This window comes from Uranotaenia lowii, chromosome 2 (genome assembly GCF_029784155.1).
Source record: "Uranotaenia lowii strain MFRU-FL chromosome 2, ASM2978415v1, whole genome shotgun sequence".
Lineage (NCBI taxonomy): Eukaryota > Metazoa > Arthropoda > Insecta > Diptera > Culicidae > Uranotaenia > Uranotaenia lowii.
In genome coordinates this window covers 34,690,076-34,704,967 of record NC_073692.1, presented here as the reverse complement: position 1 = coordinate 34,704,967, position 14,892 = coordinate 34,690,076, and the positions used below count along the sequence as shown (strand labels likewise).

Genomic DNA, 14,892 nt, shown 5'->3' with positions numbered 1-14,892 from the left:
AACATCACGTATGAATGGTCGGTCGGAATGAAGTGAAATTTGGTATCCGAGGGTTTTTTGGGTCAGAGATGGTTTGTATGATAGTTTTAAGAATCTCACTTTTGATGAAAGGGGGGTCCCCATAAAAAGTTATCTCTTCTTCACATCTTATAGGTATATAAAAATGGAGGCATTTTCTTTGTAACAACATCACGTATGAATGGTCGGTCGGAATGAAGTGAAATTTGGTATCCGAGGGTTTTTTGGGTCAGAGATGGTTTGTATAATAGTTTCAAGGATCTTACTTTTTATGGAAGGTGGTCCCAATACAAATTCAACTTTTTACGATTTCCATAAGAATCTATTCGCGAGCACGATGCAGTTAAGGACGTGTAAATGAAAATTAACTTTTATTACGATTTATACTTAAAAATGTAAAACGAAGTTTACCGGGTCAGCTAGTAAATCATATTTTACTGTCAAAACATGGCTGCCTGGCTCGTTTAAGCAAAATCGCTTGGCAATTGTTTAAGTTATGTTATAACTCACGTTGATTTTGTATGGGAGCCTCTGGTTATAAAGGTAGGATGTGTTATTTAGTAAAATAGATTGTTTTTCCACATCAAAACATGCATGTGTACACAATTTCATGAATATCCCATGTGAATTGTATGGGTTTTATATATTTTTTCAAATTTTTTCACATTTTTTTAAGGGAGCCCCACGTTTTAAAAGCGAGCAATTGCAGTCTGCATAATGAATCAACTTCTTGTGTCTTTTCGATCTCGTGAACCAATTTTTATGAAAATCGCATTTAAATTGTTCAAGTTATGTCCCGTTTCAATTTGATTTTGTATGGGAGCCCCCCTTCTATAAATAGTGAGATTCTTGAAACTATTATACAAACCATCTCTGGCCCCAAAAACCCTCGGATACCAAGTTTCACTTCATTCCGACCGCCCGTTCATACGTGATGTTATCACAAAGATAGCGCCTCCATTTTTATATATAAGATTTTGAGTAAATGATGCAAACGATTTGCCATGTTTCAAATTATATTTGTTGATTTTTTAAGATTAAATTATATTTTTTTTCGAAATGAACTAAGATTTTATTGATTGACAAAACTCAGTGGAAACCTTAATGAACTTTCGTTCCTCTAAAAGGTTTCTATAGTAAATAGCTTACAAAGAATTTAACTATGTGATTTTTGCTTTCATTAACCGCTCTACGTTCGCTTTTAAAAATGTTTTAACACGGGATTTAAATATGGGCACACTATCGCTACTCTATTATACTATATTTTTATTTATTTACATAGCATTCCGTCTCACGATATAACTTGACGAACATAATTCCCAAAATTCACTCGGTCCATAGCAACCGTTCTCCAATTTCTCGGGCACCCCACGTTCGCCAGATCACGCTCCACTTGGTCTAACCACCTCGCTAGTTGCGCCCACGCTCGTCTTGTTCCTACCGGATTCGTAGCGAACACCTGTTTTGCAGGACAGTCGTCCGGCATTCTCGCTACATGTCCCGCCCAGCGTATCCGGCCAGCTTTCACCACCTTCTGGATACTGGGTTCGCCGTAGAGTCGCGCGAGCTCGTGGTTCATCCTTCGCCTCCACATTCCGTTCTCCTGTACGCCGCCAAAGATGGTTCTTAACACTCGTCGCTCGAATACTCCGAGTGTACGCAGGTCCTCCTCGAGCATTATCCATGTCTCGTGCCCGTAGAGAACAACCGGTCTAATAAGCGTCGTATACAGGTTACACTTTGTGCGAGGGCTAAGTCTTCTCGACCGCAGTTGCTTGTGGAGTCCATAGTAGGCACGACTTCCGCTGATAATTCGCCGCCGGATCTCACGGCTGGTGTCATTGTCGGCGGTCACCAGTGAGCCGAGTTAGACAAAGTCTTCGACTATCTCCAGTTCGTCAGCGTCGATCGTGACCTTGTTATTACTGGACAAGCGGGTTCGGTCGGTTTCGGATCCGCAGGCCAGCATGTACTTCGTCTTGGACGTATTAATCATCAACCCAATCCTTCCTGCTTCGTGTTTCAGTTTGCGGTAGATCTCCTCCACCGCCGCAGATGATCTGCCGACTATATCAATGTCATCGGCAAAGCAGATAAGTTGACTGGATCTGTTGAAAATCGTGCCCCGCATTTCGCCCACCGCTCGTCGAATAACACCTTCTAGCGCCACGTTGAACATCATGCAGGATAGACCATCACCTTGTCGAAGCCCCCAGCGCGATTCGAATGAACTCGACAATTCATCCGAGATCCGCACACAGCACTGCGTACCATCCATCGTCGCCTTGATCAGTCTGATCAGCTTCCCGGAAAAGCCGTTCTCGTCCATAATTTTCCATAACTCGTTACGGTCGATCGTGCGTATGCGGCTTTAAAGTCGATGAATAGATGGTGAGTAGGGACTTGGTGTTCCCGGCATTTTTGGAGGATTTGCCGTAATGTGAATATCTGGTCCGTCGTTGACCGTCCCTCCATGAAGCCGGCCTGATGACTTCCCACGAATCTGTTTGCTTGTGGCGTTAGGCGGCGGAGTAGGATTCGGGATAACACTTTGTAGGCGGCATTGAAGACAGTGATCGCTCGGTAGTTCTCACAGTCCAATTTGTCGCCCTTCTTGTATATGGGGCATATTACCCCCTCCTTCCACATCTCCGGTAGCTGTTCTATGTCCCAGATCCGGACTATCAACCGGTGTAGGCAATCGGCCAACTTGTCCGGGACCATTTTGATGAATTCAGCTGCGATGCCATCCTTCCCAACCGACTTGTTTCTATTCAGCTGGCGAATAGCTTCCTTAACTTCACTCATCGTTGGGAGTGGCTCCTCTACGTCGTTGGCTACGCCAGCTGCTTCCACCTTTTGATCACCTCGCGATTGTCCGTCAGGATGCCTCCGTCCTTATCCCGGCACATTTCGGCTTGCGGCACGAAGCCTTTGCGGGATGCGTTGAGTTTCTAATAGAACTTTCGTGTTTCTTGGGAACGATGGAGCTGCTCCAGCTCCTCGAGCTCCTCCTCCTCCAGGCGGCGCTTTTTCTCCTGGAAAATTCGGACTCACTGCCTCTTCCGATGTCGGTGATTTTCCACATTTCGATGGGTGCCTCTTTGCACTACTGCCGCCCGCGCGGCATTCTCTTCGTCCACCACCCTCTTACACTCCTCGTCGCTACTCCTGATCTCTACTAAGTCTATTGTACATGGTTGGGCCTGTTGTGGCTAGTCTTCGTTCTCCTACTCTTGTTGATTATATTTCTACGATTAATCTATCGATGAATCGGGTGTTGTGATTATGTGTAACATGTTGTATTTCGAAATTGTGATGGATGTTTCTTGTTTTAACAATTCAGTGCTTTATAAGTAATGTTTGGTAGTCTCGCAAACAGCTTATTGGTAGTATACTATAGTCTGGCATTTTATACAATTCTATGGTAGGGTATATGTATGGAAGTTTGAAAATTGCTTTAATGCACCTATTTTGTTGTACTTTTAAGGTTGACAAATTACAAATATTTGTGTGTCCCCACGCACTTATGGCATACGTATATCGGCTATGCACAAAACTGTAGTAAAGTTTCAGTAGGACATGCCTTGGTATAAAGTATGCAAATTTGCGAACAATTCCACATATGGGAGCACAGTTTTTGATAAGATGCGATATATGTGGTTTCCATGATAACCGATTGTCGAGATACACATCTAGGTACTTAAAGCTTGGGACTTCTTCGATTTCGTTTTGTTTATATATTAGAGGCAAATGTGGCGGTAATTTGGTTTTGATTCCACGAAAGATAATGAACTTAGTTTTGGAGACATTTAGAGTTAGCAAATTATTTTCAAGATATTTATCTACAACTTTTAGGTCTCTCTCCATATCTCTTATCGTTTTTTCTACGTTTTTATTTGCATATTCCAGTACTTTGTCATCTGCAAAGAGCTTCGGAGTACCAATCAAAGGAAGGTATGGTAGATCGTTAACGTAAATTAGGAAAAGTAATGGACCTAAATTACTATCTTGGGGTACACTTACTGGGTATGCTGGGTATGGGTAGCTGGGAACTAAATGTGTTTTTTGCCTTGACCACTTGCTGCCGATTATGAAGATAACATTGGAGAAAATCATTCACTATACCTCTTATCCCATACGCTTCTAGTTTTTTAAGTAACAGGTTATGGTCTGTTGTGTCGAAAGCCTTCGACAAATCGAGGAACAAGGAGGCCGGTATTTGCTTCTTCCTGTCCAAATTGTGTGATACACTATTCACTAGCTCCAGAACAGCGATCTCTGTAGAACCACCTTTGCGAAATCCATGTTGGTGACTGTACAGGAAGTTCTTTCCTTCAAGGAATCCTAACAGTCTGCTGATACGGGGAAACAGTCTGCTCCAGGAGTTTTAGCAGGATCTAGTTGGGAAATAATAGTTATGACTTCTTCGACGGTGGCTGCTCTAAGGTACATGGAACTTCTGATCCGCTTTATAGTTCCAATTTCGTCGATATTTCCAGTGGGATTATGTTGTACAGCGAGTTGTTGTCCAATCGATGTAAAAAATCTGTTGAAAGCATTCGCAACGGCTAAACGGGTTTTTACAGCTTCTCCTTGAAGATTCAATTCAAGATCATCAGAATTTGTTTTCTTTCCAACTAAATCGTTTATCCGTTTCCATAGAACTTTTATGTTAGAAGTATTCATCAGATTTTCGTAGTATTCTATTTTTGTTTTACGTTTTACTCCTTGTAGTTGTTTATTGATGTGTTTTAATTGCTCGGTAAGATTGGGGTAGTTAGGATCACATCTCCACTTCCGCAGAACCTTATCTCACATTTTCGACAGTCACCATACCTCTAAGTTCATCCAAGGACATACTTTTTTCATTTGAACTGAAACTGTAGAAACTTGGGTATGCTTTTCAAGAAACTCGTGATAGTGTTCAGTTATGAAATGTAGTCTTGTACTGTAGTCTTGTAAATACTTTAATGCTCAAAAGAGTATTGCAAATGTTCGGAAAAAATAAAAAAATATGGAAAAATCAGTTTGTTTGAAAATGCGACAGATGGCATTGTTTTTTCCCCCTCTATAGGTAAAATAATTCAAAAGCCCTTAAATTAATGCATTAAGGAGTCTAACAATAAGCGCTTTATATACACTGCTGCTCTTGGCAAGTCCGTGCCATTTGTGTTTTTATCATTTTTCAGTGTATCTCTAGAATCACTTAAATTTTATCTGTAGTTTCAAGAGAAAATGTTGTTTTCATACAAGTGCCGAATTTTCGTTAAGCCGTTTTACGACTTTTCATTGCCGTTTTTCTAAATTGGACTAGGAAATTGGATGGACTAGCTATCAGCGGCGCTACAGAACCCGACAAGTATGAGTCATTAGGGTAAGGGGGGGAGAGGGGCTGGGGGAGGACCAAAGGAAATCGAGGAAATGGAATTTTTGTACAGGTTTCAGTAGTGGAATAGAGTTATCTTTATTCATGTTTCGTCTGTGAGGTCATTAGAATACAACTATATTAATTGGCGATAGCTAATTGTCACTTCTCGTAATCCATAACCGGCAAAATACTTATTTCTCAATGAGTACTTTTATACTCTTACCCAGAATATCTGACAACACTGTTGTGTTACCATGAACCCAAGTTGAGTAGTCTCGCTAAACGGTGTGATGCTGTAAACATTTGTACCGAGTTTATCATCATCACCTGTCATCAGCAATCATTGATCTATTGTTTTCGATTGCGAATTGGACATAGCAGGAAGAACCAAAACAAGCAATGTTTTGGATTTGTTCGTGACAGCAGAAGTCTAGTGCTGTTGAAGGATGCCGGAGAAACAAAACAAAGAACCCGATGTTTCAACAGATGCTAACTGACTTAAAAATGCATAAAATGTCAAGATTAGGAATTATCTCGAAAAAAAATTTGGTCGCAAATCGACTTTCCGGGTCTGCCAAAAAACGGACGGTTTACAGAAAATCGCTTTTTGGCCAACGTTTTATTTCTTGATAACACCAAATCTCGACGTTTTATGACTTTCTAAGTCATCTGGTATCACACCGGGTCAGCTATTTTTCAATACATAACGATTCAATTGGTGGCTTGGTATTGAAAACCTATCCGATTCTTTTACGTTTGATGTTTACACTTGAGCTCGAACTCATGGAAATCGGTTTGGAAAAAATGTTTTATCAATTCAGCTAAATAACTTATGTTTCCATAATTTTTTTAATATAAATAAATTTTATCGTGATTCATAAGAAGCTGGAATTTATTATAAACTTTATTCTATGAATGAGTTGTTAAGAGCAAGGTTGCCGAAATCACAAAAAAAATCTGTAATTTCACAGAATTTTAAGCAAATTTTTATCACAGAATCGGTGTCACAGAACACAGAATTTTGAAATATTCACTGGTTTCACAGAATTTTTGAATTTTGAATAGGTTTCCAAAATTATAATTTCTTTTGGTCAATATAAAATTAAGATTTTCTTACTTTGAATTAGAAAAGTATGATAGGATTTTTAATGTAACCTGATTTCTCATTTAGCCTAGCTCATTTGCCTGAATACCAAAAAACACGAATGAAATAAAATTTTCAAACTAAACAAAACTGAGTGCTTACCAACAGTTCTATTATTGCATTTCTGTCTAAAATAACTTTCTTCCAGAACATCCATCACGTAACTTCTCCATCTCGATTGAAATAAGAGCCAAAGGAGTTGGTTGCAAGTCCCAGTTGAACCATTACCATAGTTATAGCTCGTTGCAGAACGAAATGCTAATTGAACGCTCATACCCAGGGTTGCCAACATTTATTTTCAAAAATCAGGAAACTTGCGAAATAAAAATCAGGCAAAATCAGGCTACGTAAAAGTAACGGAAATTTCGCTCAAAGTGAAGACCTTTTTTTTGGTCATCGCTCCACATTTTCACTCCAATATGTGTTGTGAGCCTACTTAGTTGAATAATTCTGCTGCATCAAAGCAATCCCTTCAATTCTCTTTTTCAATAAGAATTAACGGGAATCTTTCGATTGCTTTGATTCAGCCACTTTTTCACTTTTTCACTTCAGCTGTGGTACCTACTCCAGTTCCTTACTACCCATTTTTCATGACATTCGCAAAAATCAGGCAAAATCAGGCATATTTTCAAAAATCAGGGAAAATCAATGGCTTATCAGGTTGTCAGGCAGAGCCCCGAAAAATCAAGCAACGCCTGAAAAATCAGGCACATTGGCATCTCTGCTCATACCCATCATGCGAAGACACAATCAATTAAATCTTTTCGATTCAGCAGTAATTAACTTCTTATGTTTCTGTGCCTGACACGTTGGCATTTTCAGGACTGGAACAGGAGGGATGGGAAAAATGGAAAAGCTGAGATGGTTCAACCGAGCTTTGTCCGGATTTTCCAATTCGGGACGCCTGTCAGGCAGGATTCCAAACCCATCAAACATGAAAGTGTACTTGTCTCGGTGAAAGTTACTCTTAGGGGTGAAATTTTTAACCCTTGCCCTGTGAGAAGTGAATATAATCACGCAATGGTAACGATAATTGACATTTGTCGGTGCCTTTTTCCTAGAAAAGTGGGGAGGAAATCGAGTGGGGTTAATTTGGAAAAACCGACAAAGAGGGTTTCGATTCTTCTGTATCATTATCCGGGCAACGAGAAATGGTTCTTCTCATGCGTCGTCTGTCGGTCTTTGTCTTGTGGTTTTTGCGGTGGAATTTTCCATGACTGGTGAAAAGTTGACTGATGAAAATTGTTACATGCAAAGTACGTTATCGCAGGGCTGCGGTTTGTCTTGATGTGAGATCAAAACCCGGGGCATGAGGTCGTTTGGAACAAAACCGAGGAATGCTTTTCTGTAATGGGAGGGTCCGGAAATTACGCCTAATTTTTGTTGTAAATATCAATTTTGGAAAACTTGAGAGCAAAACACGTTTGAAAGTTCTAAAATGGTAAATAAAGTTTTTTTTTAAATATTTTTCGTTCTTCATGGATTGAATCTCACTTCCGAACCACTCTTAACATGCGGTTTAGGGAGTGTGAAGCAAAATGGTTTGCCTTCAGCTGTAATAATATGCATGTGAAATTTTAACTGAAAATGTGTCTTCACCTGTGAGGGAAGCAATTTGCACCCGTAGCTACTTTCAACAGGCTTCTCAGTAAAAGATACTACTATTACTTAAATCTGAGGACAGATTACTTTTCTTTGGAAGAATACTGCCTAATCACATTAAGCTTGCTGCAGAAATGGACCTTCCCACCACCTTGGTCTAAAGAAAGCACACTTGAACTCCATTTCTCTCTCAGCTCAATTGAAACGATTCCATTTCATTCCCGAGGGGTTCAAATTGTTGCATTCCTTCGAGCATCATTGAGAGTGCAGACATTGATTGTTATGAATGTGATGCATTTCTGGAGATATTTTTGTTGTTATTGCCAAGTCTACATTCTTTTCTATCAGCTCTAAAACCATTCGATTTACTAACTCCCCCGCGTGTCGCCCCTCTGACAACGACAATTTACAATGATTGGAATGGACCGGATGAAGAAGGACCGGAATTTTATTATTGGAACCGAGCCGGAGGGAAGTTTATGTGGACGCTGGATCAGGACAAATACTGAGAAGGAGCAAGATTTTCATCGACTACCAGCGAACCGTTATTGATTCAGAACAATAGAAAATATCCCTGAAAATCTATGAATGAAGATGGATTAGGATTTGACGAAATGAGGAAAATACATTTTTTTAAATTTTTTTTTAAATAAATTGTATCAACAAATTTAAGTTTATGTTGTAGCCTACATAAATCTAGCAAAATGATGTGTTGCAAAGACTTGATATCCCAAATTAAAGTTTGGCTTATCGTATTTGCAAGAGAAGAACCATTTTTCATCAATAAACAAAAATCAGTCTCTTGAGCTTAAATTAATATGAAATAACTTTTTGAGAATCTCGATTCATTCTATCAATCTTCATAAACGATCATAACAATGGTTTAAACAATCTTTGAATTTTCACAAAAACATTTATTTGAAAAAAATAATCCCTTCAAACATAAACATTAATGAAAAAGGTTACTAATTAATATTTTTTATTTTTTCTTTCAGATAAAACCGTCATCCGATAATTGATTGTGAGTATAGTAAACGTTAAAAAATGTCATGTTATCAGGTTTTATCAAAATCACAAGATTATATCTTTTGGTGCCTTGCTTTGGTAAATTTATATTAGTTAAGAGTAAATTACTGGCGATTTTATTTTTGAGATCTGGAAAAATCCATCAAATTCCATCTAAGTACTGAATAAAAATTTATTCACAAAAGAAAACAGGCGCGGTCTTAGTGCTCGCTCTTGGGGTGGGTGATAAAAGAAATTTTCAAAAATCAGCCGATAAAACCAACTTTAGTACCGTAAAACGGAGTAACTTTGATCACCGGGGTAAATTTGACCAACAATAATCTTTTCCACATGAAAATATGTTCGGGCGACATCATTTTGACAGCTCCAGATCAACATTTTGAAAGGGCACAAATAGATTTTTTTTATTAATAGAGACATGTGTGCAACAGAATTGTTTCTATCTTCTAAATCTAAACCCAAAAATAAAAAACTCTTTCGACTCTAAATGAATAATAGGATCGGAATGCGATATATTTCTTAATGTTTTCCCATAATTTCTTTGTGCACGTTAACGTAAAACGAAAATCTAAACAAATGAAAAATCAAAGTTGAAAAAGTTTCACGGAAAAAATTATCGAGGAGAAAACAAAATTTCAGCAAGTTTGCTTTTTTTTATAAAGCTTCCGCTTATTTTGATTTGCCGTTATGTATGACATATTCTAGGTAACGGATCATTGCTAAAAACTCGAAGACAGAGATAAAATAAATGTTATGGAATTCTAAAAGGCGCAAATTTTTTATAAAGAATATGTAGTTTGTTTGTTTACTCGTAAAGTGCTGGCGGAAATTCTCAACTCAAAAGTCTAAAATCTGTGCTGGCAGATTTGATCGTGAATGACGTAATTCAATGTATTTTTAGTTATTTCTGAAGGCATAGTAAATAAAGAATTTATTATGAATGCTTGACCTTAACGTTTTAAAGTCTAATAACATTTCCTTTTAATTAATTCTTTTTTTTAAACTTTGCGCTGAATCGATAGTAATATTACAATCACGATGTTATAGTGTTTAGATAACGTTTTAAGAATTGAAAGAAATTGCGCTGTTGATAATTTATATTTATTCAAAAAGGACTCATTTTACTTCCGCCTTTTCGATGTTCTACGCCACACTTTTTGCGATTGTTAATTGAAAAATCAGGACACCTGGCATCTCTGATCAAAGCTCCGAAAAAAATTCACAGTGCACACTGGTACAAAACATCAATCTAGCGGAACTAAATTTATAGCGCCCAGGAATGAAAAGATAGACTTTCGATGTCTTGGACAACATTGCATAGTTTTGCAAGGCGCATACTTTGAAATAAAATACAGAGTCGAGGGGTCCACCAATAGCAAGATAAAAAAGTGGAAGAGGTAGTAATTAAGCTACGACCGCTAAACGTAGAATTACGCAATTCTTTTCTTCAATAATAACACTAGTTTACAAAATTTAAAAAAAATCGTGAACTTGATTAACTGACCAACATTTTTTGTGTAAAATCGGGCGCTGAATCCGAAAATGAAATTCAAAAAAATCTCAGTAGAACCGTTTTTTAGTTATGCTCCAAACATGAAATTTCGGAAAAATTAAAAAAGTTCTTGTACTTAGATTAAAATATCTCGGAAGGCACAACAGTAATTTGGAATCCCTCTTTTGCATATTAAAGGTGAATAAATTTTCTATCGATCATCTGAACACTGTTTTTGCGTTAGACCAACGGTATTGTTGATATTAGTGACTTTATGAGAGAAAAAATTAAAAAAAACGCATTTTTTAGAGAAAATTTTGTTTCAACGAAAGTTTTAGACTCGATGGTACTATCAAAAAAATCCGATTTTCTTTTGCGCTTGAATGTCAATTCAAAACAAAGATTTCAAGTGGTTATTTATCAAAATCGGTTGAAAATTTAAGAAGTTATTGCAACTTTACCATAACTGTAATTTTTGCAGTTTTTAATAATTTAACGATCCGCAGTACACTTATAATAGTATAGGAAGAATAACACAAGGTTAATCTCACTCGCTCCAAGTCAAAATTATTTATTAGCTTACCAGAAGGTCACATGCCAAGTTTCAGGAAGATCTGACCATAGGGAGGGGTTGCTTGAGTCTCAAACGTGAATAAAATTTTAATGTTTTCTGCCCGGGAGGAACAAAAAATACTAGTTTTTCGTTAATAACTTTTTTCATCACTAGTCGATTGTTTTTTATGGTTCATTTTTTTAAAGCCTAAGTTGAGACAAATATTTCACCCGAAGACTGCAACACGATTGGACTTGAAGTAAAAAAGTTATTGCAGTTCAAAGGCCGCAAATTTTGTCCAACACGCAATGAGTACTTTTTACTCATTGCGTTTTATACGAGAATTTTCGACCAAAATACAATCTTTGAACTGCAATAACTTTTCTGTTTCAAATCCAATCGAGTTACAGTCGTTGGGAGAAATATTTGTCTCAACTTAGGCTTTGAGAAAATCAACCATTAAAAAACAATCAGCTGATGATGAAAGAAGTAATTGATGAAAAATCAATATTTTTCGTTCCTTCCGGGAAAAATACCCCAAAATTTTATTCACGTTTGAGACTCAAGCAACCCCTCCCTATGGCCAGATCTTCCTGAAAGTTGGCATGTGACCTTCTGGTAAGCTAATTAATAATTATGACTTGGAGCGAGTGAGATTTATCATGTTTTATTCTTCCTATACTATGATAAGTGCACTGCGGTTCGTTAAATAATGAAAAACTACAAAAAATACTGTTATGGTAAAGTTGCCATAACTTCTTCAATTTTCAACCGATTTTGATAAATAACCACTTGAAATCTTTGTTTTAAATTTACATTCAAGCGCAAAAGAAAATCAGATTTTTTAATAGTACCATCGAGTCTGAAACTTTCGTTGAAAATAAAAATTTTCTCCAAAAAAATGCGTTTTTTATAATTTTTTTCTCATAAAGTCACTATTATCAACAATACTGTTGGTCAAACGCAAAAACAGTGTTGAGATGATCGATAGAAAATTTATTCACCTTTAATATGCAAAAGAGGGATTCCAAATTACTGTTGTGCCTTCCGAGATACTTTAATCTAAGTACAAGGACTTTTTTAATTTTTCCGAAATTTCATATTTTTAGCATAACTCAAAAACGGTTCTACTGAGATTTTTTTGAATTTCATTTTCGGATTCAGCACCCGATTTCACATTAGAAATGATTTTCAGTTTACTGAGTTCAAAAATGCTGTAAACTAGTGTAATTAAACTTATGATGTATTTTTCCGAAATGACCAACATATGACAGTGTAAAAATGGCAATATATGACTGACAAATTTCAACCATATAACAGAATTTAACCATGTGACATAAACATATCACCAGAAATAATCTGAGCAAGCAGTCCATGTGACATAATCGGACCATGCAACACAATCAGACCATGTAGCATAATCCGACATAATTCAACCATGCAAATAAATCGACCATCTGACATAATCCGACCATGCAACATAATCGGACCATGTAACACAATCTGAATATGCAATATAATTTCGACCATGTGACATAAACCGACCATGTGACACAATCCGATCATGCAACATAATCGACCATGTGGAAATCCGACCATGCAACACAATCGACCATGTGACATAATCCGACCATGCAACATAAATCGACCATGCAACATAATCGACCATGTGACATAATCCGATCATGCAACATAATCGGACCATGTGACATAATCGGGACGTGCAACATAATCAGACCATGTGACATAATCCGACCATGCAACATAATCAACCATGTGACATAATCCGACCATGCAACATAACTAACCATGTGACATAATCCGGCCATGCAACATAATCGGACTATGTGACATAATCCAACCATGCAACATAATCGACCAAGTGGCATAAATCGACCATGTGACATAATCCGATCATGCAACATAATCGGACCATTTGACATAATCGGATCATGCAACATAATCGGACCATGCGACATAATCCGACCATGTGACAAAATCCGACCATGCATCATAATCCAACCATGTGACATAAATCGACCATGCAACATAATCGACCATGTGACATAATCCGAACATGCAACATAATCGACCGTGTGACATAATCCGATCTTGCAACATAATCAGACCATGTGACATAATCCGTCCATGCAACATAATCGACGATGCAACTTAATCGACCATGTGACATAATCGGATCATGCAACATAATCGGACCATGTGACATAATCCGATCATAATCGGTCCATGTGACGTAATCCGGACATGCAACATAATCGACCATGTGACATAATCGGATCATGCAACATAATCGGACCATGTGAAAAAATCCGACCATGTGACATAAATCGACCATGTGACATAATACGACCATGCAACATAATCGACCATGTGACATAATCCGACCATGCAACATAAATCAACCATGCGACATAATTCGATAATGCAACATAATCGACCGTATGACATAATCCGATCATGCAACATAATCGGACCGTGTGACATAATCGGACCATGCAACATAATCGGACCATGTGACATAATTTGATTATGCAACATTATTCGACTATGTGACATAATTTGACAAACAACGCCACTTGCGATGACCTGTAGGATCCACTGGACGCCTAAACCGCTGGCTGTCTACGCTTCTGCCCGTCATCACTGCTGCCCGTCATCGCTGCTCACCGTCTACGCTGCTCACTGGTCCACGGTTGCCACTGAACTATGTACTGCAAATCGATATCTGAGTCGGATTACCACTGGTTGGGTCCACACTCAGATCGAAGCGCTGCAAACGTCTGCTCAGTTCGTCGGCAAACAGAGAAAGAAACCTAGTCGACCAAAGAGCCCTTTGTTTTATACCTTTCGTAGGTAGGGAAAAACAAAACCCATTAAAGCAGGCGTTGGTGATGACGTCATAATCCTTTGGATAGGAATTTCAATTTGCCCCCCTATAGTGTTGCCTTAAGACGTAATTCTACGTCAAAAGCTAACTTTTTTGTTCAGCATTTTAGAGCTTTGGTTTTTTCTACAAAGTTGTTTATCTTAACAAAATACATAACATTGCTGAACAAGCCAAAGTTCTACAATTTCATTCTAAGGAGTTACATTAAAATAAAAAAAAACCTTGAAAAATCAGATTTTTAAAACTGAATCGTTGTAGGTAAGACAAAACAATTTTCTGTCTTCGAAACAAAGTTGAAAAAAGTTAAGATCTACAATTGTTTAGTACATTATGATGTATTTTGAAATTGCTGAAGCGCTGTAGAAAGCATTTAGTGTAATATATTAACGATTTCAATTTCACATTTAATCTCTAGCACAATTTTTTTGGTATCGCGTTAACAAACGAAACTTATCGAACAACAGAATTTAACTTTTTCAGTGATGAAAATTTTAAGGTAGCTGAAAAAAAATCGTTAAATTGGAAACGCCTAAAGATATGCTGAAAAATACCTTTAGAATTTAGAAGCTTTTTGAGCAGTACATTTAGCTATGAAGAACTTTCTCAGAAATTTGTCTTGTACAATATCTTATGTATAATTTTTCAACATTTCATTTAACTTTGAAAAATTGCCTGGATTGTATTAAAAGTTATTATGAATTATGATTTTAACTGCACTGGTTCGTTTGAAAATTTATGTTTTGATTGAATATATAACATGACACGAAAAAACAATATG

The 14,892-nt window shown here is 37.4% G+C and overlaps 1 protein-coding gene across 1 annotated transcript in view; it reads left to right on the top strand.

The window, feature by feature from the left end:
- The window catches only part of LOC129745392 (ejaculatory bulb-specific protein 3-like), a 77,131-nt gene that overhangs the window by 28,661 nt on the left and 33,578 nt on the right, over positions 1 to 14,892 (top strand). Inside the window, exon 2 of the mRNA XM_055738449.1 lies at positions 9,131 to 9,156. The gene's annotated coding sequence lies outside the window, so the exon portion shown is untranslated. The remainder of the gene's footprint in view (positions 1 to 9,130; positions 9,157 to 14,892) is intronic.